The following is a 23,702-nucleotide window of genomic DNA, read 5'->3' as shown; positions in this document are numbered from 1 at the left end:
TTTGTCATTAAGAGATTATTTTGTCACATTTTTAGTTTTATTCCAAATTTTTCAAACAAAATGCAATGAGTCAATCTGACATTTTATTAAACATAACTTCTTTTAATTTTTTATGCTTACGGAACATAATTATAATGTTAAGAAGTTGCATCCTTTTACAGCCCTGGCAATCTGCACATTGGATGATTTGGTCAAGATTTGCTGGGACGAAGCTAATGTCAAACATGTTAGAAACAAGCACCATCTTAGGTATGTGAAAACCCTTGAAATCTACAAATTTACATTTAATTAGAACACTGTCAACTATAAGGACCTAACACACATTATCTAGTGCTTAGAAATCTTTTAATTTTATTTCTTTCATATGTATTTTTAGTAACAATGTAAAAATCATAACAAAACTTGCACACCTGTTAAAGCAATAAAAGCAAACTACTTCCATATGCACAGACTGATACATTACATTCATACAACTGTACACATGAAATGACAAGCCTGGCATTTGAATAATTAAAATGTAATAATTCGACAGAAGTATTGGGTGCATTGCCTAGTAAAGTGTCTTTAATGCAGCCTGATAAGCAAGCCAATAAAATAGCCTGTTTTATTTGAAATAGTGTATGTTGTTGGCTTATCCAGATGTACTAAAGTCACTTTACTGGGCAATGCATCCATATAGTCAGATATGAATTTCCTATCCGATCAGTTATAAATAAAAATTGCAAAAATGGATATTAATAGCATTTTTTTAAAAGTATATTTTAGTTTTTATTTGCTCTTTGTATTGCTGAAAAAGTATGAGTTTGAATTTTATCATTTTAATAGAACTAGTCATAAAACTTATTATTATATATAGTAAATTATATTCTCAACAACAGGTATCTTAGTATTTATAGTTGTCATGATAAAGAATTACAGTTTATTGTTTGATGCTTAGAAGTGTCCTTCAATCCAAAAATTTTAATACAAAAATACCCAAGAATTACAGAAATATATAGTCAAATTTCAATAAGTAAAGTTTCTCCTCATAAATGGAGCCACATTCAAAGCATGAATGAATACTTGGGAACAATGCTTCCACATAAATATTAAATCAAGAGCCTTAATTTCTACAAATTACTAAATTTATGCACTTGCAATGTAAATGACATTGTTATCACTAAATCATGTGACTTCAAACTCTCAAATACAAACTTATGTATAAGTACTCCAGTCTAGCTTCATGCTCAATTTAGTACTAATTTTGAAGGTGAACAAATGGTCTACCAATTGAAATTTGACTATGCAAATTAAGCACATTTCAAAGTTTATTTTAGTTGATTTTTAGATATTCTTTCTGGAAAAATGATAGATTTATATTTGCCAAACATAGCCTACATTTGTAAACTACAGCTCAATTGCTTTTTGAAACAAGTGAAATGACAGTTTATACTCAGTTGAGAGGTTTCAATTAAAATGATGACTGTAGTAGATTAAATTAATAGGATAAGGCAGCACAATACATGGGCAATCTGTCAATGAGAATGCCTCTCGGAGGACTTTCTATGGGAAATTGGCCTTGGCTTAAGTGTTACACATGAAAAAAAAAAAACCCCCAGAAAACTCCATGTGGCTAGCCTGTTGGTCAGGTGAAAACCCACAATCAACTATCAGTGTTAAGTGGTTTTATCTGCTCATTCACTGATGAGCAGATAATAATTATAAATTACTTTTCATCCAGTTTAATCTAAAATTATTTAATTATACTAATTTTTTTTAAATTTTTAATTATAATTATTAAATATAATACAAGATGGCACCTAATGTCTTTCTCTAGGGTCAAATTCATTAGTAATTTATAATTACTATTACCAAATTATAGCCTGATGATATACGACAATAATCCTTACCAATACTGAGCAATCAATATTTCTTTCAAACACCTAAAATCTTATTTGAATATGCTTCTCCTGTCAAATTACTATCATTTAAATCAGTGATTCCCAAACTTTTTTGAGTCACTGCCTTTTGTTCCATAAACATACTCAACACCCTTAACCATACCCTAATGCCCCCTAATCCATTTTTTCTTGTATGAGAAAGGCTTGAAAATATTCTTACAAAAATTTTTCTATGAACTTCATAGTTTGTGTTCTTACCATATATTGTTCTCCACATCTGAAAACCATTAAATGCAATGTTTTTACTTACTCGTTTTAACAAAGGAAAAAGAAAACATTGGTGACCTCAACCTTCACCTACGATTACCGTTCGGTACTCTGCCTCCAGCACCCCATCGCCCATTTCTTCTTTCCCCCTCTTAGATTTACTCACCACCCACAGCAGGGCAATATCACCCACTTTGGTAATCACTGATTTAAATGAAAAGCTAAATAGACAACAGATTCCAAGTTTAATTTAAATTAAACAGTGTTAACTGGATAACTTCTGAACAGTTTCATCCCATTTCTAATAATGACAATATTAAATTAAATATATACAACATATTAAAATTACACAGATGTCAGATAATGAAGGAAGTTGACACATTTCTGCATGATAACTCGGAGTCTGAACTTTCTTAATTGAAAAAATTAACACACTTTTTTCTAGAAGTCAAGAATCTTAAGTTCATTAAGTAAAATACTTGAAAAAACAAAGATTATTGACTTCTAAAAAAATTTTTCCCCCCTTAGAAGAATCTGGGTCATTAATAAAGATATTGTTTTTTCAACTATGGTGAATATTACAGTAATTTCTCCCATAATACAATATGTATGTTCATAAAAATCATTGCATTATAGAATTACATTCAAAAAACAAAAGGACTTATTGAAAAACAGAACCAGAACACTCAAAACCTGTATAGTCTCTCAAAATGTTTTAATTTCAAGCTTCTCTTTGATAATTAAAGTTTTCATTTTTCATTTGCTATTTGGATTCTAATAACTAGAATTCTTACTCATTTTCGGATGCTGTATTAAACATTTTTATTGAGAGAAGTGTACAAATTTGAACTGATTGAAAGAAACCCACAAGGTAGCACAACAGATGTATTAAAATTGGAGTAAGAAGAGAACAGGTATATTCTACGTGTCCTTAGCAAGTCACTACCTTTGGCTGGATGGCATTTTTATCATTTGTATGGAGCAGAGTAACATCACAAAATTGTGTGAGCAAATGAGATTTCATATTTTGGCAATTTTATTCTTCTGTTTATGTATCTTGTATGAACAATTTTGCACATTAGGAATAAATGTTTTAACAGAAGAAACTTTATTTAAAACACAGACACACAGAAATTTAACAAAAATATATTTCATGTATTGACAAAATTTAATTTTTTAATTAAATAAAATGTCATGCCTTTTTTGTGACTAACACAATCTCTTTCAATAACCTGCACTAAAAATTGAAATGCAGGCATTTGCTTGCAGAAAAGAATTCAAGCTAACAACCAGAATATCAAACCACCAGAAAAGCTGATATAATTTATGCCAAAAATAAAAAAATGCATGATAGGAAATATATATATATATATATATATATATATTTAAAAATTTATTCAATTAAACAGATCTGAATTTTCCAATGTGGAGAGCAAGCACACTGAGGTATATACAATTGACTCAAGACTCAATTCTGTCCATTAAGAACAAACCACAATTGTGCCAGTCAGCATGGAAACAACATTCTGACCCAGAAAGATTAATAAAATAGAAAGAAAGACCAAGAAGGAAGTTTGAATGCAATGTAGACTATACAAAAGTCTATAGATTGGATTTAAACCTGAGTCTCTTGCAGTAGCTAAATATCTTACCTGGAAGATTACAGTCAATTATAAAATTTAAATATATTCTCTACTTCAAAAAGGATCAGATTGACAAGATAAGTCAATGTAACACATGGGTAAGCCACTGATGTAAATTTGCCTCCTGGGAGTACTTTCTGTAGGAAATTGGTCACTGTTTAACTTGAAGAAAACCCAGATAACTCCACACAGCCTGTTGGTGAGGCATCAACCAACAACCAACTACCAACCAGTGTTCAAAGATTTTAGTCACTTAGTCACTAGTGAGCATACTCAGAATGAACTATTTACTTTTCTATTTTCATTTCTACTTTCTTTTATAAAACATGGCTATTTGTTTCTTAAATATGATAACTTTGAATATTTATTGTTCATAAAAAAAACCCCTTGTTTTACAGTTGACTTCACTTAATGTTTATTTTTCATATATTATTTGAACTTTATGGTTTCAAAAGTAATAGTTCTAGACTTATAATTTAATTTATAAATAAATTAACAAGTAATGTAAAATAAGAAACTTTTTAATAATTACAATAATTATTATTAGAAACACAAACATACAATGGCACTTGATTAAAGCAAAAATTTCTGAACAATAAACTTTTCTAGAATCTTACTGTAAAAAAAAAAAAAAAAAGGCTGTGTTGTAAAATTAACTTTTCATTGTAACATCTATCAGTATTCGCTCCTCAGTTCATTCACTAACAATACAATCTGTAATGATCTAGAAAAGTTTCTACTTCTGCTGCAGGCCATAAACAGAACAGTTACTGACCCCACTACTTTAACTACTCTAAATTAAAAATACCTTTTTGATAAAGAAAAAACTTATGTGAGTATTTTAACCTTAATATTTATACCTTAGATACAGAAAAGAAATTTTAATTTGGAAAAATTTATTGAGAAGAGTATTTAAAGTTGTTATTAAGAAATGTGAGAAAGACCATCTACAGGCTATTGATAAGTACAATTGCTAAATTTCATGTGCTTTGTAACTAAGACAAATATAGAATTTCATAAGATAGTTGCAGTTCAGTGTTTAGATTTAAAGCTATAATTCAATTTTAAATTTTAGAAAATTCCCAATTAAAAGCAAACTGCTAAGTGACAGATTTAAGATTCATCAAATTTTGATATTTCTGACACTTAGTTTTATCGAGCTATACCCATTGTTATTGTTAAAATTATTGCATCTAAGTAATAATCGAATGATAATCATTAACCACAATCTTAATTAATGACAACCTAAACAATTACGCTTAGTTAAATTTTGAACGTACAATGGCATGTGCATCAATAAATGCATACAAAATCAAACTGATTCCATTTACAAAGGATAGAAATTGAAAGTTTTGTTTACAATCACAAATTCTTTTAGAAGTATTCATTGTTATTATACAAGAGAATTCACTTACTGTAATCAATTTGGGATTCACCTATATCAATAGAAACTGACTTATAACCTTAAGTGGAATAAATAAATGGGAGTAAAATTAGTAAAAATTCTGATTTTAAGCAAATACACCTACAACTGCCACAAATAATCGGGCTAAATTTTGGATATATGATTATAGATTAGAAATTAATTTGGCACTAGAATGATTTTATATTGATAACAATATTTGACTAAAATAAGTAGATCTACTGTAATTATAAATTCAGTATTCACACACACACACACACACACACAAATACATATAGAAAGGATCTCTCTTTCTCTGTCTTTATGAGAGAGAGAGAGAAAGTGAGGAGGGGAGACAGAAAGAATGAGACTGTATAACTGACAATATATATGAATCACTTAGTTTCTAAATACTGTGCATCATGTCGAGTACTTAAGAAACTAAAAATATTTTTACATTTTGATATCATTAAAATTGCATAACAAATTGAAAAAGGCATGAATTATTAACACACATTACTTTTATACATATACAACATGACTCAAGAAAAAATTTTATTTTCAAATACTCTAATGATTCACAAATCTACAAAGTATAAGTTTGTAAATGTTTTTTGAAAAATTCCTTTACACAAATTTTTTTTAACAATTTATGAGAAATAATATGAAGCATACCTGCTCTGTTCTTCCTGTAAAAACATAATTACTGTATATATAAATCTTATTTATATAAATATTTGTTAAGCATTGCATCACAACTTTTAGAAGAAAACTAAGTTTATCAGTCTTAAGTGAAGCTGAATTAACCAATTAATTGCAAAGAGTTTACAATCAATATCAGTTAAAAACACCACATATACAGTATTTATTTATTTTCATTCATTTCTATGCCATCCTGCTTGTGATCCTTACTTTAAATCTTGACTATTGATCAACACTTCTAAAGTCCAATGTAATCATAGCACAAACAAAACTCTGCATGCCAATTGTTAAGTGTAGATGGAAATTCCCGAGCAGAAGTCTAAATGACAATTAATGATACAATTAATAAACATTGCATTATGTGCAGAGTGCCAGTTGTTAGTAACTGCCCTTTGATATGTTAATATAATTTTGTCATTTGCAATAAGTGAGCTAATTTACACCTGTCAGTGTAACACATATTCTATAATAATGATGATTAAAATGCAGAAAGGTTGTATTCTGTGACAGAATTGATTGATAAATTTTTAAAATTTTACTTAGATTATTTCACAAATAAATTAGCATGGAGTACAGAAATAAGTGTTATATCATCAGACGGCTAACTAGATCTTAGATTTTAAACTGTTAGTAACAGACACACAAATAGAAAACTGACTAAACTTTCAAGGAAGTGTACATTCAGGGTGCTTAGAACAACATAAACAAAAATAATATTCAATAAAATTCTTGATATTTCAAACCAGAATGACTTCAGCTTGAAAGAAACTTTCCAGAGAGACAAAAATTAAAAATGAGGCAAAGAATTGGCTAAAGAATTTCAGTAAAATGCTTTACTACAAGCGAAATTGATTTGAGTTCATTAATCATACCCAACACTAAAGCAATTCATATTAACAGGGCACAAGTACTCTAAATTGTATTACACAGCTGGAAGAAAGGACACCAAAAAGTCATTATATAATAAAAGGTGGCACGATTTAATAATAAATAATGCGTCGAGTAACACCTGCCACTATTAAAATTTCAAGAGTGAGAGAGATAGAAGGGAGGCGTCGAAGGTGTAGAGGTTGAGATACAAGGTCATAAATCAAAGCCATCGATACTTTTTACGAAACGGGGGATGGAAAGAAATCTATTAAGAGATTCCACATTAACTACACCACTGTTTATTGATTTTATACATTCCTCAATTCGTTAAACACGTATGAGTTCTTCTAAAATTCACATATAATTGTTAAACGTCCCACTTCTCTACGGTTTTACGGAGCAAAAAAACAAATAAATTGCATTAAATTATTCAAGTTCTACTTCACCATTCAAGCAAACCGGATAATTTTTTACATAAAAATATAGAAATAGGAAAACACCCCAAAAATGCGGCTGTAACTGTATACGTATGCGTGGGGGTCGGAAAGAAAGCGGCGAACAACGTCCACAACGTGTCATATGACCGACTACATGTACACTAACAGTCCAGTTAATGTCGAATAGTATGTGTTTACCAGCTTAAAACAGCTAGAAAAAATGTTCGGACATCACTCCGACGCTTTTATTTGCATTTTAACAAATCGTCAGTTTGTCTTTACGTACTGTACAGTACATGACGCATCGAACTATCTACAAGGGGACGAATTTAGAGCAAAAGTTTGCTCGGAGAACACGAAAAATCCTCACCACAAATGAGCACAATCGGCTTATCTTATCATCGTAACCCTTCCTTCTATAGATATTTATATACCGTAACATGGTACGTGTGGGTATCGGTGACGCCTCCGTTATCTAAAGATCGGTTTAGAGGAGGAATCGCTTCTAAATCAGCTTATGTCTATTGTTATGTCGTAATTCGCAATTCGAGCATAATAGAATTGTTTTTGAGGGTGAAAGTGGAATTAAACGAGCAAAAATGGCGACTCCGGTAGCAAACTTGCGTGGAAAGAGCTAAATAGATTACAGATATCCTTTGTAGGAGTTTAGAGGTCGATAAAAGTGGGAAGCGGTAACATCTAAAAATACACAGGCCTACAGACACGTCCGTCGAATGTTACGGTAATTGTAGAGTTTAGAATATTGTGTCACAACGCATAGCTTCTGAAAACACATGTAGACGAAGAAGTTCACTTATATAAATTTGGTGTAGACGTAACTGCTAAAAAAAACCGCGTGTAACATCAAAAAACATCCGAAATTGTAGCATCAAAAGCCAGATCTACTAGTTCTCGTGCCTTTTTTTAGAAAGTAACGCATAAATCTCAATTCCAAAAACACAAAGCGGTGTTGAAGTGAAGTAAGCAGGATTCCACCCTTAAAAAAATCTAGAAAATTCGTAAAACACGAGTGAATTTAGAGTTTTTGTTTTTAGTTATTTTATCCATAAAGCATGCCCAAAAATCTAGAAAGACGAGAAAAATAGCGAACAAAAAACGTGAAAGGGGAGTAGAATTTCGTGCACCGACCGTTAAAACACCCAAAAAATCGGATCAAAAACAACACGCACCGTTTATCAATTGTTAAATACAATTTTAACGGGAGAGAGACACACAAGAAACGGGTGTAACCTCACCACCTCGCAGAATATTCAATAATACATGGCACGTCTATCAAAAGTCGTCTTTATGTAGTTACGCAATGTGACCAGATGTATAAAAAAAACACCCTCCCGCGACACTACACATTCCATTCACATGATTACATTCCGCTTCGTCCTTTGTATCCACGCAACGGAAGGAAGGGTCGATGACGCGTATAACAATATCACTCTTGGAAACAAGCGCAAACCTCGATTTTTTTTTTTACAGTTTCCGCGAATTAGTAGACTTGAATTCCAACGAAATTCGACACTTCCTACCGCGATGACTCACCAATTTATGTGGAAACACGCGTAACAAATCATAGAACTGTCTTACTTACTTTACGGGACCAGTTTGGAGGACAATCGTCCACTCTACACGCACTTCTGGTATCAATTAACAATCTAAGATGTTATCAAAACATCTGCCTCGCACGTTATCCTACACGTGTACTTAAAAACCTTCCAAAAAATTCGATAAATACGCATTATACGTGCTGATTTTTTCGACAGAACCCATCCTCTGACTTGTTAAAACCAGCTTTTTGGAAGTTAACCTTGCACATTGGAAATGCCCCATTTTTTAAAATAGATCTTAGATACTTATCCTTGTTTATGCTCGCTAATTGTCTGCGATTAAGTCATAGTATGAGTATCAAAACCCTAGATTAAACTTCAAATTAATGATAAAATTTTAAAATACCAGATGGTGTAAGCAGTTCGATGATCATCAAGCTGTTTAATGTGCAAACAGTTCTTCAGAAACAAAAAAATTACAGTTTGAAAAACCTATACAATGTAAAACCGGGAAGTCATTTTTATCAAAACAGCAGAAGGCAATTAACAAATAATTTCCTGAAGTAGTAGATGAATTTTTATGCCATAATTTTATTTTAAAAGGAATTCTTTGTGTGTTTGTCAGAACTGTACAAAAGTGTCTGAACTACATCCAGTTATATAGTAGTAAATACACATTTTTATTTTAAGCTCCAAAAATCCTAAATTAGCATAAGAAGGCATCAATTTTTTAAATTTATTGTATCAAAACAGGAATTTAATTTTAAAAACTGACCCTCATTTTGAAATTTTTACATATTTTAAAGCCTAGAAAGCAGCTTTTGGAAGAATCATACAAATAATTTTGATGTTAAGACACTTTGTTGATAAATAAAGCAAAGAGGCTAAAAAATTCAACTGAAATGTAGTTTAATGAGTATAGAGGATGTGGATAACTGCCAAAATCTAAAAAAATTACAGAATTACACTGCAACAACTGCACACAAGACTTCAAATGTGTTTTTAGAGAATTTTTTCATTAATGCCCACTTATCTAAACCAGATGCACAATATACATATGACAGTAAAATTAATGAAGAAATTAAGAATTTAATTGTATAGAAGCATTAAAGTGATATACTTATTAAACATTCCATAATCAAGAAAAGTCCGCCAATCGTCCTATATTCCAACTGTTCGGAACAAACTTAAATTAACAACTGGTATATCAACCCTAATGATGTTTAAGTACACAATTATACAAGTTTAAAGCTAGATACCACAGTGTACGCCACAATTTTATTAAGGAAATGTATCCACAAATCAACAGAACTTTACAGATACTTTAGAACCAATCATATACAACATCTCTACCTCATTTTTAAATTATCTAACCCATTGATTCAATCAACTTTTCCTTAAAACATCCAGGAACACACACACTGAATGCTTAAATCATAAAGCTAAAGTTATTGCCAAGTTTTTCCAAACAGAAATGAACCAACCTGCAAGCTATACATCCAAAGCTATGTATAGTTTGACCTTGACAGCATTTATTATTATATTTTTTTGCTTAAGAGTTGTACTGAAGTGCAACATGTATCTTTTGTGTAAATAAAATGGCATTTACCTTATTAATGATGATAAAATTTGCCAAGAAAAATGATAGAAACAATCACAATGAATGCAAGACAAAAATAATGATAAATTAAATTGCAATATATATAGAAGAGTGAGGTAATAAAGCATTGGTTTTAAAGGAAAATCAGTTAAAATGTACTAAAATCTCCTTTGAATTTCTTAGAAATTAAGAGACATTCTTTGTTCTTAATTTAAAAAATTGGATTTTATCCTTTGCCAATGTTTTACCTGTATTTTTTTAAAGCGTCACTTGACAATTTGGCTTGATTTTGCTTGCCAAAACTATCATTAGTTTGAATTAAAGCATACAAATCCTGATTAAGAAAACAAAGAACAAATGTCCTATTTTATTTCCTAGCAAGAACAAGTCCTACTTGAAAACATAACTTTAAATATTTATATGCCAATGAATTTAAAAAAAAAGCTGTCCTACTTTACACAGGTAAGATTATTTTTGCCATCCTCCCACACTTTAAACTTAATAAATCAAAGCTTCCAAGATAAAATTATTTAAAAAACTTAAAATATTCCCTTAAATCAAACCAAATTATGTAATTCACAGCAGTCTTTTCTTTATCAAATTCAAGAAAAAATGTTTTTTGAACCTGCAAACATTTTCCTTTTATACTGATTTACCTTGAAACAAATTCACTTAGAAGGAAACTTTGCAAATTGTTATTATAGGAAAATAATATATTTATACATTATTTTGTGTTATTATGTTACTTTGGACATTTGTTGGAAAATAATTGCCATTAGACAATATGCCATTGATAAGGAAGACAACAAAAGCTGATGGGGAATAATCGACAATTGTAGTTATTAATTTTCCTATTCTACATAAAGTACATTTACATTCACTGTACTTTCCTAACACACACGATGCAAACAAAACTTATCTAATGCACTTGTATTGCAAATAACAAATCATTCATACATTTACCAAGTGATAGAAACAAGTTTTCTCCTCTAAAAATCATCTTAAAAATTTAATTGCAACACACAACAAAAATATGCAAACTTGTAAGAAAGTTATGCTCTATATAATGTGGGTTGTCATGTAAGATCCTGCTTTGTATAAGAAGCATACAGAATAATTTCTGCCTCCTGTGAGCAAATATAATACTAATTCTTCCTTCCATAATTAAATATAGCAAAAATTACAGTTTCCATAAACAAATATAACATTAATTCCTTCTGTATACAAATGTAGCAATTAATTCTTCAAATATAGCTTTTGTTCCTATCTATGATAGCATACAAAGCATTAATTTCATCCCTCTATATACAAACTATTATTCTTTCTTCTATACGAAAATACAGCCTTAATTCCAACTTCCATAAGTATATACATCACTAATTTCACCTATGTAAGTAAACAGAAAGTCTCACTTTATAAAAAGAAAAACAGCATTAGACTTCTAATTAATATAATTATATTCCTTTTAATTTAATTTCTAAAATAGATCTATGCAATAAAAGCATATAAATTCCAGACTTATTAAACAAAAAGAAAAACAAGAGACATCTTTCTGTAGTAAATGGACTCATTAAAATTTGGTATTTGCAGAAATTGCAAATGCAAAATGTCAAATTTGCAAGTTTTCAAAATTTTAATTAAAATAATCACCATTTAAAATTATTTTAATTAAAATTTTCATCGTTAACACAAAAACAAGAGTAAGCATTTGAGTAATTGTATGTGCTTGAATAGCTTAATTAAGTCAGAATGTAATAACCTCCTTTTAGCAAAATAAATTTTAAAAACAATTAAAACAAAAGTGTGCCAGGAGAAATTTATGCCAATTTATGCATGTATAATTTGTCTAGAAAGCACCCAGTTTGTCAATTTTTGAATAAATCACAGTTCGAATATCCAAAGAAAATTTTTTCCTAATGAATTCTATACTCAATTTTAGTGAAAATCTATAAACCCAAGTGATTTTGAGCTTCACAGATCATCTTTAGAGTATATTTTTGTATTTATTTTGCTTCTTGGAACAATTTAGTTTATGCTCTATTAACGAGTCAGCAAGACTAAAGTGCTAAATCCTAGAGCAATGGTTCCCAAACTTATTATGCCCCATCACCCCCAAATTAATTCTAATTTGCCACAGACTCCATCAGTGGTTCCAAAGACCACCAGGGGTGCATATGAATCACTTTGGGAAACATTGTCCTAGAGTCTACAACAGTTATATAATTAATTATGCAATTAAAAAAATTAGAATTCTATTTTTAGCATATAAATAGAAAATTAAGTTTATAATCTCTGTTGATCTTTCACATTATGGAAGTTAACAATCTTTTTCTTTCTACTGAATCCAAATTTAGTGGCTTACTTCAGTATGAACTACAGTAATTAAATGGAATTTGAGATGATATTGAAATAATAACAAGATTTTCATTCAAAAAAGCTTACTGAAAATGTTAGAAAAGTATCACAGAATGTTAATTCCTGATTTAACTTCTACATCAAACAATTGCAAAAGTATCTTACAAAATGATGTTTAATTAATTTTGTTCTATTAAATCTGAAAATACTCTTGAAAAAATAAACTGTTTGGTATTTACATATTACTGTTAACTTATGTCTCTGAATAAATTATCCATTTAAGAACAATTGTCAGTCCAAAGTTCTTAATAAACTTTGAACTGACAATAAAGATCAATATCCCTCTTAAAAATGTTTGCACTAATGCATTTTACCCAGTAGCATTAAAATCTTTTCATTTTGAAATGTCATTCTCCAGCCAAATTTGTTAAAAATATTACATTAAGTGAAAAGTTTTAACATATATCTGCATGTACTGACTTTCACCATTATCCAATAAGGCAATTAGCAGAAAATGAATTAAGATATTGACCAGATGCAAAGAAATTTTACTTTTAAATGACATTTAGGATATTAAAATATACAAGAAAAAATAATTTGCAAATTTCACTCTAAGATTGAAAAATTCTTGCATTTTTACTATCTAACTTTAAGCGATAATTTGTGATTGTTGTTTGCTAATCTTGAAAGAGAGAAATACAAGGAAACTCAGGAAACTTAAGGTCAGAAACTGAAGAAAGTTTAAGGACAAACATAACATAAGGAATCTTAAGAGGGTAGCATGCATACATGCATGCTTTATGTAATATATATGATTTCAGAATTATGGTTTTGATGAAGACTCGAGGCATCTCAAATAATAAATGACAAAACAGCTTTAAAAATTACAGAAACTGTCCAAAAATTATTGATACATACTTTCAAAATTTAGTTTAATGAACTGATTTTTCCTAATGAACTGATTCCTATTTAGTTACTATACTTTAGATAAACTCAGAAGGCATTTCAAGTAAACATTTCTATTTCAACTCCTACAATTCAAGATGTTAGTTCTAGAGTGAAGTGCCTTTAAATCAAAAACAAATTTTAAAATACAGCTCATGCAGCTTAAGTTACTAAATTTAATAATTATAAATTATATAACATACCACAAAACTATGATCTCGCAAATTATTTCAAAAGCCATTTATCTAATTAATTCATCACATTATATTATAATGCCACACTTTCACCTGTTAGTTAGGACATGAACATGAATGTAACAAGCACTAATTTCATAAATTATCCTTGCCATTTGCATGATGATGTCCTTTTCACCTCAATTGACACCACCACTTAAATTAGGACAGTCCTTTCAGTTGTGGAATTCAAGTTCTGCCATTTTGTCATCTTACCGATTTGTCCTAAGATGATGATCTTAGGACAAATCGGATGATGTGATGAGTTTATCCATTTTTAATGATTATTATTAAAATTAAGAGACTTGTTTAGAAAGTAATACTGTACTTAGAAGTAAATTATCATTCAATTTTTCACATTTGAAAGAAAAATGAAAGATTAACAAATGAAAATATAATAAAATCCAAAAATTAATGGTATAAACATTTATTTAAATCAGATAATTATGCACCACCAGGAACTGTAATGAGAGTAAAATCAAATTTTATTGACTGAGTAACAGGTGTTAAAATAGCAACAAGCAACATACAATTAAAATTTAAAAAACACTTGTTGTAGTAAAAATTTTCATTCACATTTTTAAACTAACAACAAGACAAAAATACCCAACAAAAAATATAATCTATTCACATTTGAAGTTTCCAAACAGAAATTTCTTTACACTCATTTTGAATAATTCAGGTCGTCCAAATTGGCTTTATTATATAAAATCAGTCTGTCAGTTGACTTCCTTCTCTATTCTGTTGCAGGCAGACTGCATGGCTAATTGACAATGTTAAAAGTTTGTCTACACCATGCTATACAACTACTTGTTACATGAGAAAAGCATTAATTTTACGCACTCAAACATGGTATAAACAACCTTTACAATTTAGTCTCCTGTACAATTTAAATTAAAACGAGATATGCAGAAATAAGATTTAACAATAAATAATAATTTAAAAACTCAAGATTATTTTTATTGTTTCATAAATTAGATATAAATATTAAACAATTTCTAAAACTTAATACTTAAAAACAGCTCCACAGAGATGCTGACTGCCAACCTTTTCCTCTGACACTAAACATAATCACTTACACACAGTGTGAGACAGAAGCCCAATCATATGTACAGAACAATATGAAATTTTTCAATTGTAGGTGACAATAACTGTTTAAATCTGATAAATCAGGTAACATTTTGAAATAATAAATCACTTGAGAAGATTAACAACAATAATAGAAGTGCTGTGGCTAGTCTGTTGGCTAAATGTTTGCCTAAGAAATCACTTTGAAAGCAATTGGAGAAACTATAAATTCCTTTTGACACTTTAAGACAATATGGGACTAAAGATCTAGTATGGTATCAGTTTTATTTAACATCCTTGTAGCACCTATCTGATGGCTCTTTTGACTCATCTTACACAATTCCCAGCTGTACAAAGAAAATATACACAGTAGTCTTCCACTTTTATGATTAATTATTTCTGGAAAACAGTTGTAGAGTAAGTTGATTCTATTTTCCATAAGCTCAATAGTCATAAATTGAGGTTGAGTCCACATATAAAGAGTTAATTATGATAGAACTTCACTATTCCAAATCCAAAATTCCTATCAATAATAAAAAATCTCTCCCCCTACAAACAAAATGTGTAACTGCCATGTTTTCTCAAGCAATCTGGAATATATGGTATGCATAAACCCTCAAAATAAATTTAAAATTTGCTATCAAAATAGAAAAGCCTATGTCTCTTCCTTCCTAGTCATATGCTTACTCATGGAAAGAGATCAAAAACTCATCTACATATATAAACAGAGTTCATTCATCTGTTCTCAAAACCTGAGTGGTGCATATTATCCTGTTATATTTCATCTGGATGACACGCACCACAGGATCACTTGCAATATACAGTAGTTGGATAATGCTAATCCGACTACAGTACGTTGTAAAATCCTATATTAACAAAATCACACCATAAAAAAATTTTTGGATAATCTGAAGCAATCACTAATGCAAACAGGTTTGAATCCCAATTAGTTCAAATTGACAAAATTCTATTGTATATGATACCATAGAGATGCATTCAATTATTGTATTTCATATTGTCATAATAGAAATTTACAACAATCAGAAAAATGGGGATAGTAAAGTGAGAAAAAGGAACCTATTGCATACATAATTTATTAGAATGTAGCTCAGTCAATGAGAGTGCAGAAGCTAGTGGTCTAAATTTACATGTTAAAAGTGATATCCAAACAAACTTTAATGGACTCAAACTGATTACTTAAAGAATAAAAAATATCAACTTCCCTTTCATTTTTACACTTTCTTTCCTACCTTCTAGAAACTTTCATCCCCTAGAACAGGAGTCACAAACTGGTGGCCCACAGGCTGGATACAGCCCGTTAAGTCTTCATATCAAACCCGCAACATTAATGATTTCTAAAAAACAATGTTTCTAACCTCTTGCAGGGATTAAAACAGAAAAATTCAAATTTCTAACTGTTTACATGTCATAGAGACATGACAATAAAAAGGCCTTTATTAGAGCCTTTTTCTCAGTTTACAGTACGTTTTGGTTTTCTGAATAATAATGAAAACAGCCCACATCTGATATACACCTATTTGACTGGCTCTTTGCTGCATTTGAACTTGAGATCCCTGCCCTAGAATTTCCACACCTTTCCTAGTATCCCCTGAAGATACACTAAGTCCAAAAATACTACAGATGTTGGTTCATGTCATGTTTTAACTATTTCAACTCCAATAAAGCAGTCTATTTTTTATGCTTTACTCAAAAATTTGAAAACATTAAATACTTAAATGGCCTTCAAATTGAAACAGCAGAGTTTATCATGGTGAACTGAAAACTATTATTTATATAATTTAGACACCCACTTTCATCAAATGTAATAACAAAATTCAAATTAACAATATACAAAAAATTATGAAGTTGATATCTCTAGTTTAATACGATATCATGATATGATTCTTGAAACAATGAAGAGTTAGATTAATAATCTGATCAAAAATTTATTTTCATTTTTATAATATCACTTAGAAGCTCAAAGGACAACACGTTCATATGTACAAATTCCTTAATGATTTCAACACATTTTGAAGGTTGTTTTTACATTCATTAATTACAAATTAGGCAATTTTTATATTAATATATAGATTTGACAGAATTATATGAATAAAAAATATCACTTAACCTTCAAAAACAAACTTTAATATATTTTAGAGATTAAAATAAAAGGTTAAAGTTGTAAAGATGCATTCTAGAAATGAAAATCTTTATCCTCATGATTATGATTTGGAGAAATTACACAATTAGGTTCCTTAAAGACTATGTGGCATATTTCGGATATTTTCAAATATAAATTCATATCACTTGTATTTGCATCTTTTTGTATAAATCTACGAATATTAAACTTTGTAGCAATATCAAGTACAGTACACTTTATTACACAATACAGGATGATAAGATAAAACTGTAATAAATTATCTTCTATTATTACAAAGCAATTCATAATTAATGCATATATATCAAAAAAGTCTTTACTATGTCATTTTGTCAGTTATATCTTATTTACATACTAAACTAGTTTTTAATTAACTAATTAACTTTTGTAATACTTAAATTTGAATCTACATTACATCAAATTATTCAGAAATGAACAGCATTTATATATTTGTCAATCAGAAAAACTTCAGACGAGTTAAAACACAGAGAACGGAACGCAACATAACCTGTTGTGAACTGGAGCAGAGTGGCTTTTTATTGTAATTTATTTGATAACTTACGATTCACAAACAAATAATAAATGAATAAAATAATAAATGAACAGTTAAGAATTAAATCAAGAATAATCACCTCTAAAGACAATTTTTTTGATCATCATACAAAAAAGTTTGCCAAGTGATATGTTTGATATCCTTAAAAATTTCACTTAAAACTGAAGGAACATTTACCTTTATAAGTAGCCACAAGTAATGTTAATCATTAAATATTCTATTCTTACAGGACTTCCTGAAAGTGTATCAGAAGTTTGGGCAGATTTAATAGTAATGCGACTAATATTTTGCATTGATATATTTTCTTCATTCCTAACTTCTAAATGATGAAACTATTTAAAAACTATTCTGGTAAAACTAGTTTGTCATTTTTTAATTTAGTTTAAAGCTGGTCACTAGATTTAACGTTTCACACACTATTAACTGATTAATATAAATCAAACTCTTTGCACAATGTCATCTCAGTTTAGTCTGGATTCATATCTGAAGAAAGTTTTGCAATAATATAAATAATTTGATATAAGTTTAAAAATTGTTAAATATTTCACTTATCAATTTTCTTACTTTTTTCAGCATCTTGTATCTATCATAGATAAATATAAAACTGCTCATTTTTAACAACTTACATTTTATGTTTAATGAAGGGAACAGGATTAATGAATTTTCACTTGATGAAGAGAGTTTAAAAATGATGGTTTATAATGAATGACGATTGAATCATCTAAATTTAATGAAAAACATTCTCACAGCTACTTAATTCCAATGTCAAATCGAATCAAGCAGATCTGACGTAAAAGTTTAAGAATTTAAACTCCATCTTCTTCCTTAACAATTTGACTTCAGTAGCTCCATAAACAATTTAATTTAATGCAGAGATAAACATTTGTGGAGCTATTTTCCACTAGAATCAGACAATCTCCCTTGATTACTGGTGGAGAAAGCAGCACTGGCCCAAGCATGCCTACTGCAATGCCCTCAACAGATGTGAGGAACCAATTTAGCCTTGGTATTTCTGTGGCAATGCATCCACAGACCACAAATACTGGAAAACCACATGGTTTTCCAGTATTTGTGGTCTGTGGATGCATTGCCAGAATTCTGTGTTCTTCAACATGTTTGTATATTTTGTTTGCGATACAGGATGTCAATAATTTGTAGTGTTGGAAGACATGTAATTGGTCTGTATTGTGTGGGGTCTGTGGTGTTGTTTTTAGGTTTCATGTAGGTGATGCCCTGAGTAAGAAATTTTGGCATGTCTTGTGGATTCATGATGATGTGTGCTAGATGTTTAGCTCGTTCCTGGTGCAGTGATGTAAATTTTTTGTATCAGAAATTGTAAATGTTGTCTACATCAAGTATCTTCCAGTTGTGTATTCTGTTAACAGCGTAACGGATGCTGTGTACGTTTATTTCAGCACAGGGCATAGTTGGTATGTTGTGCAAGTTTCTGTTCTCCTCCTCGTTCCAGCCTGCATCAGCATTGTGTGTAACAGCAGTGGACCAAATAGAAGACCAATAAGTTGCGAGTTCTTCTGTTGGTGTGCCACTGTACTGTGCATATATGTTTGTTTTGTTACCAATTTGTCTGTAAGAGTTTTTCATTGTTTGTAAATAATTTATTTTGTTTAATTAAATTGCCTCAATGTCCTTTTTTCCTTATTAATATGTAAATTTTCGACTATAAATTCGACTATCTTCTATTATCAGGACTTATTATACTGGTTTTACAGATAATATTACAAAGATTAACAGAAAACAAGTTTTATTTTATTTCGTATACCTGGTAGGTATACGAAATATTTTATTTCGTATACCTGGTAGGTATACGAAATAAAATAAAAATTGTTTTCTGTTAATCTTTGTAATATTATCTGTAAAACCAGTATAATAAGTCCTGATAATAGAAGATAGTCGAATTTATAGTCGAAAATTTAAATATTAATAATTTATTTTGTTGTTTTGGTAGCGTGCATGTTTTGTATTGTTTCAGTCTACTTGCTCTGGCTGCAAGTTATTGTTTTAGTGTATCGATGTATTCTGTAGTGTGTGTGCTGTAATGTTCATGTTTTGGGTGTGTTTTGATTTTCTTGAAATGTTTTTCAGTTGTTTCTTTAATTTGGGTGTTATGTTGTTTTTAGTGTATTGTGTCAGCCTGCCTAATTGCTGTCTAATGTTATTTATTTGTGAATAATTTGTTATCACTACTAGGTGCTTATACAGACACTTGGCAATTCTGTCAAACTTTTATTTGAGAATTTTTTACTTGCCAAGACGTGTTTCGGGCTCAAGTCCCTCTTCCGTCAACACTACTTTCCAGGATATATTGCAATCATTTATTTGTGTTTCTATTCTTCTCTGCCAGGCAGACTTCTGATAGAATTGTGTTTTGTGTGTATCTGTCTGCAATTGTATTATCAGTCCATGGTGTGTCACTACTGTAACTGCCCCAGCATAAACTAATGTATGAATATGTGAGAGTGTAGAAATTAATTGGATGACTACATCCATTTAATTTCTAGTGTGATAGTAAGCGAGTGTTTACAAAATTTTCCTACTACCTTTGACATGTTGATTTTTGGTATTCGTAGTCTGTGTGTGGGATCTGTACCTATATATTTAATGAGTGTTTCCTGAAATATAAGTGAGAGCGTATTAACTAAATCTATGTCTATGTTATCAGTGATGGATGAGGAAGTGTCTGTAATATCGTTGTGGTAGTTGTTTGTGTGCTATTATCAATGCTTGCTGCTGGACTATCCTGACAAGTTACATGATCTTCGTTAATGTTAAATGTTTCTGTCTGTTGATATATTTGATCAGCAACCTGTTATTTGATAAGTTCAAGTATTGTTTGTGGGATAAGGTTATTGTGTATAATTGTTCTTTTTTGATCAACAACCCATTGTTCGGTGACAGTGAGGTGAGGATATTGTTGTGTGAATCTATGGTGTAGTTGTTGTCTGTATGCTGTCATGTTTGTTTGGGAGTTTTGTGGTGTAGTAAGTACTGGAAAACCACATGGTGCTGATAGAAAACAGTTATAAGTTAACTTATAACTGTTTTCTATCAGCACCCTGTATGTCACTCCACCATGCAAAGTCATGAAGATTTATTACACCTGTCTACTGCTCATACTGTTATAATGGCATCTTCACCTTTATATTGTATAGTTATAGGTATAGTTTTAAGTTTACCTTTGCTTTGTATAATTTTTAATATGCCATCTACTTTAGATAATACCTACTGCTGATGCTTACTACTCATACTGTTACAGTGGTGTCTTCAATTTTTATATTGTATAACTTTAGGATGAGATTTTAAGTTGACTGTTACCTTGTGTAATTCTATTACCTTTAACTAATACCAACTGATGAGGGACTATTTTCTATTGGAAAAATAGTCTGAAATGCTTTTTGGGTTTTCGTTTTCACACTTATGTAGTAATTTTTTGAGTTTATTAAATTGTTTTCACTTTGATCCCTGAGCGTTTGTGCCCATCATTGGTCTGATAAGCCCTCACTATTATCTGCCTCACGGTTGTGGATAATATAATTATATCAAGGGCTAGAAGCAACTTTTGTAATAATTTTGTTACATCTGTACATGTCAATTGTTGTCATTCAACTGTTTGCACATAGGCTCCACCTACACACAAAAGCAGATTTGATTCATGTTCTAATAGAAATCCGTTATAAAAATTGATAAAAGCCTACATAAGTACAAGTAAAGATGATACAACTAAAAACAATGACTTTTACTTTTTCATTTTAATACTTGTTTTAAATTTTTCACAAATTTTCAAATTTTGGTGGAACACTTTATGTTTGCGGAACACCAGTTAAGAACCACTGCTGTAGGAGATCACATAACACACAGGGCATGCTTTTGAGATTATTTTGGACAAATTTATGTCTTACATGTCATAAAATATGATATTTATTGCATTATTATTATTTAACAAAGGAGGAAGGATTTCTCATATGTTACTGATTATGGGCACAAAAAATCTGAACTTAAAATTTTCCATATTTACACGGCAACCAAAAAAGTATTTTAAAGCCAGTGATTCTCAATCTTTTTCAGCTAGTTTTGTACTCAATGTTTAGTGGCACTGCAACAAGGCAGTATCACATTGAAAATAAACAAAATAAAACAAAAAAATCTGCAGTTTGTATATTAAAAAAATAATATAGGGTTACAAATATTAAAAAACAGACAAAATTTAGCATTTTAAGGTTTTCTGGCACTGATTGAGAACCACTTTTCTAGTGAATAATAAAACTTGTTACCTTCCTAAGAATGTTTGATTATTTTCTTCAAGTATATAAAGTACAAATTATGTTCTAGACTAACAATTTTCTTAACTTTTTGAAGAGTTTATCACAATTAGCATAATGAAAACACCAATTCTACAATTAATTTGACGTCTTCAAGGATTTAAAAACAAAACCATCTGAATTTCCTTTATGATGAAAGATAAAATTCCATTTTTTGAAATGTAACTTCCTTTATTGACTCAGTACAATAAACACAGCTCTTTATCTAATATAAATCTTAAATATTTTTTAAATTAAAACTTTAAAATTTGGTTCTGAGAAGTAATAAAATGCAAAATAAATCTCCAAAGACCTAAATTAATTGTTTAAGTATAAATTCTTAACTGACAGTTCTTATCACATTAAACTGAATCATTAAGAAACAACTTGATTCAATATATACCTCTTTTGATTAAAATTTGAGAAACTTGATTGCTAGCATTAAAATCCCATAATGAATCTAAAAGTAAATAGAACTTTATCAAAAAAAATTTATCAATATTTCTTTTCTCTTTCCAGATTTCAAAACCTGATTAGCCATTTATCACAATGAGAACAAAGATAAGCCTTTTCAATGATAATTAAGTAGTTTTTGATAACATTAACAAACAAAAATGAATGAAATTTAGCATTAAAATTACGAATACTTAAAGAAATTTTAACTCTGCAAATTAAAAATATTTATTCTGTCTCAAAATATTAGACAATCTGTCTTATATTTACCAAGTAATCCACTAAAATACATTAAATTTATTTGTATATTATGCATGTAGATCTAATTTCTAGCATTTAGAAACATTTGCCAATATGCATTTTAGCCAAGTGAGAGGCAAACAAAATTAAATCAAGTCTGTATTTAAATTCCTGCCTCTTGATACAGATAAAGTACAAAAATATGTTATTTTGTTGACACGACAGGAATAAAGCCTCATTGGATCAATGACCTTTGTACATAATTTGAGCCTAATTGAGCATTCAAAATGATAGTTAAATATCAGCTAGACATCCAATATATATAATGTCTACCTTATGTATGTATGTATGTATATATAAATACAATAGCCACTTAACTTTGAAATTTTATATAAATTTGTCTACCTGGATAACAACGAAAAACTCACTTTTACAAGTTGAAAGACAGAATTAAATCTGAGAGAATCAATAACCACACGTCTGGAGAATATCCTGGAAAATTCAATATGACACTGTACAGGAAAGAAAGCTTTGACTGGGAATTTGTGTAGCTCTGTATCAAATATCTGCAATTTGTATAAGTAGGAAACTAGTGATTTAACAAATTCACCACATTTTAATAAGTATCTAACATTAATTTAAATGTCAATTGCCTTTTTGGTTTTTATAAATTTGCATTTAGATGTTAACATTTTTATTTTAAAATAATTCTTAAGTATGAATAATTTTGACATTCAAATAATATATTTGTGAATGGCTTAACAGTATATTCTTTTAATATCATGGGCATGGGCATCAATTTTTTTAAATGGGCATCCATGCTCAAGATCGTGCCAGAAATCAGAATTCCTTCAGAATATAGACTGGATTAAATTAGCTACATAATACTATTACATATCTATAATGTATTTAAATGTTACAGAAGTCTACAGCTATTAATAACTAATGAATATTGATTAAACTTTAATAAAATTAAGTAATTATGTTTATCATCTTTGAAATAATAGATGATTAAAACTGG

At 29.7% G+C, this 23,702-nt stretch overlaps 1 protein-coding gene across 2 annotated transcripts in view; it reads right to left on the bottom strand.

Moving 5' to 3' along the window:
* The window catches only part of LOC111619028 (phosphatidylinositol 4-kinase beta-like), a 46,636-nt gene that overhangs the window by 15,065 nt on the left and 7,869 nt on the right, over positions 1-23,702 (bottom strand). The window contains exon 1 of one of the 2 annotated variants that reach the window (XM_023360665.1): positions 21,962-22,365. The exons of the other annotated variant lie outside the window; for it this stretch is intronic. The gene's annotated coding sequence lies outside the window, so the exon portion shown is untranslated. Of the gene's footprint in view, positions 1-21,961; positions 22,366-23,702 lie in introns of those variants that run through there. 2 annotated transcript variants of the gene reach the window in all.

Source organism: Centruroides sculpturatus, unplaced genomic scaffold (assembly GCF_000671375.1).
Source record: "Centruroides sculpturatus isolate CEXI.00-Female unplaced genomic scaffold, Cexi_2.0 scaffold234, whole genome shotgun sequence".
In the NCBI taxonomy this organism is placed as follows: domain Eukaryota; kingdom Metazoa; phylum Arthropoda; class Arachnida; order Scorpiones; family Buthidae; genus Centruroides; species Centruroides sculpturatus.
This window is presented reverse-complemented; position numbering and strand designations above follow the sequence as displayed.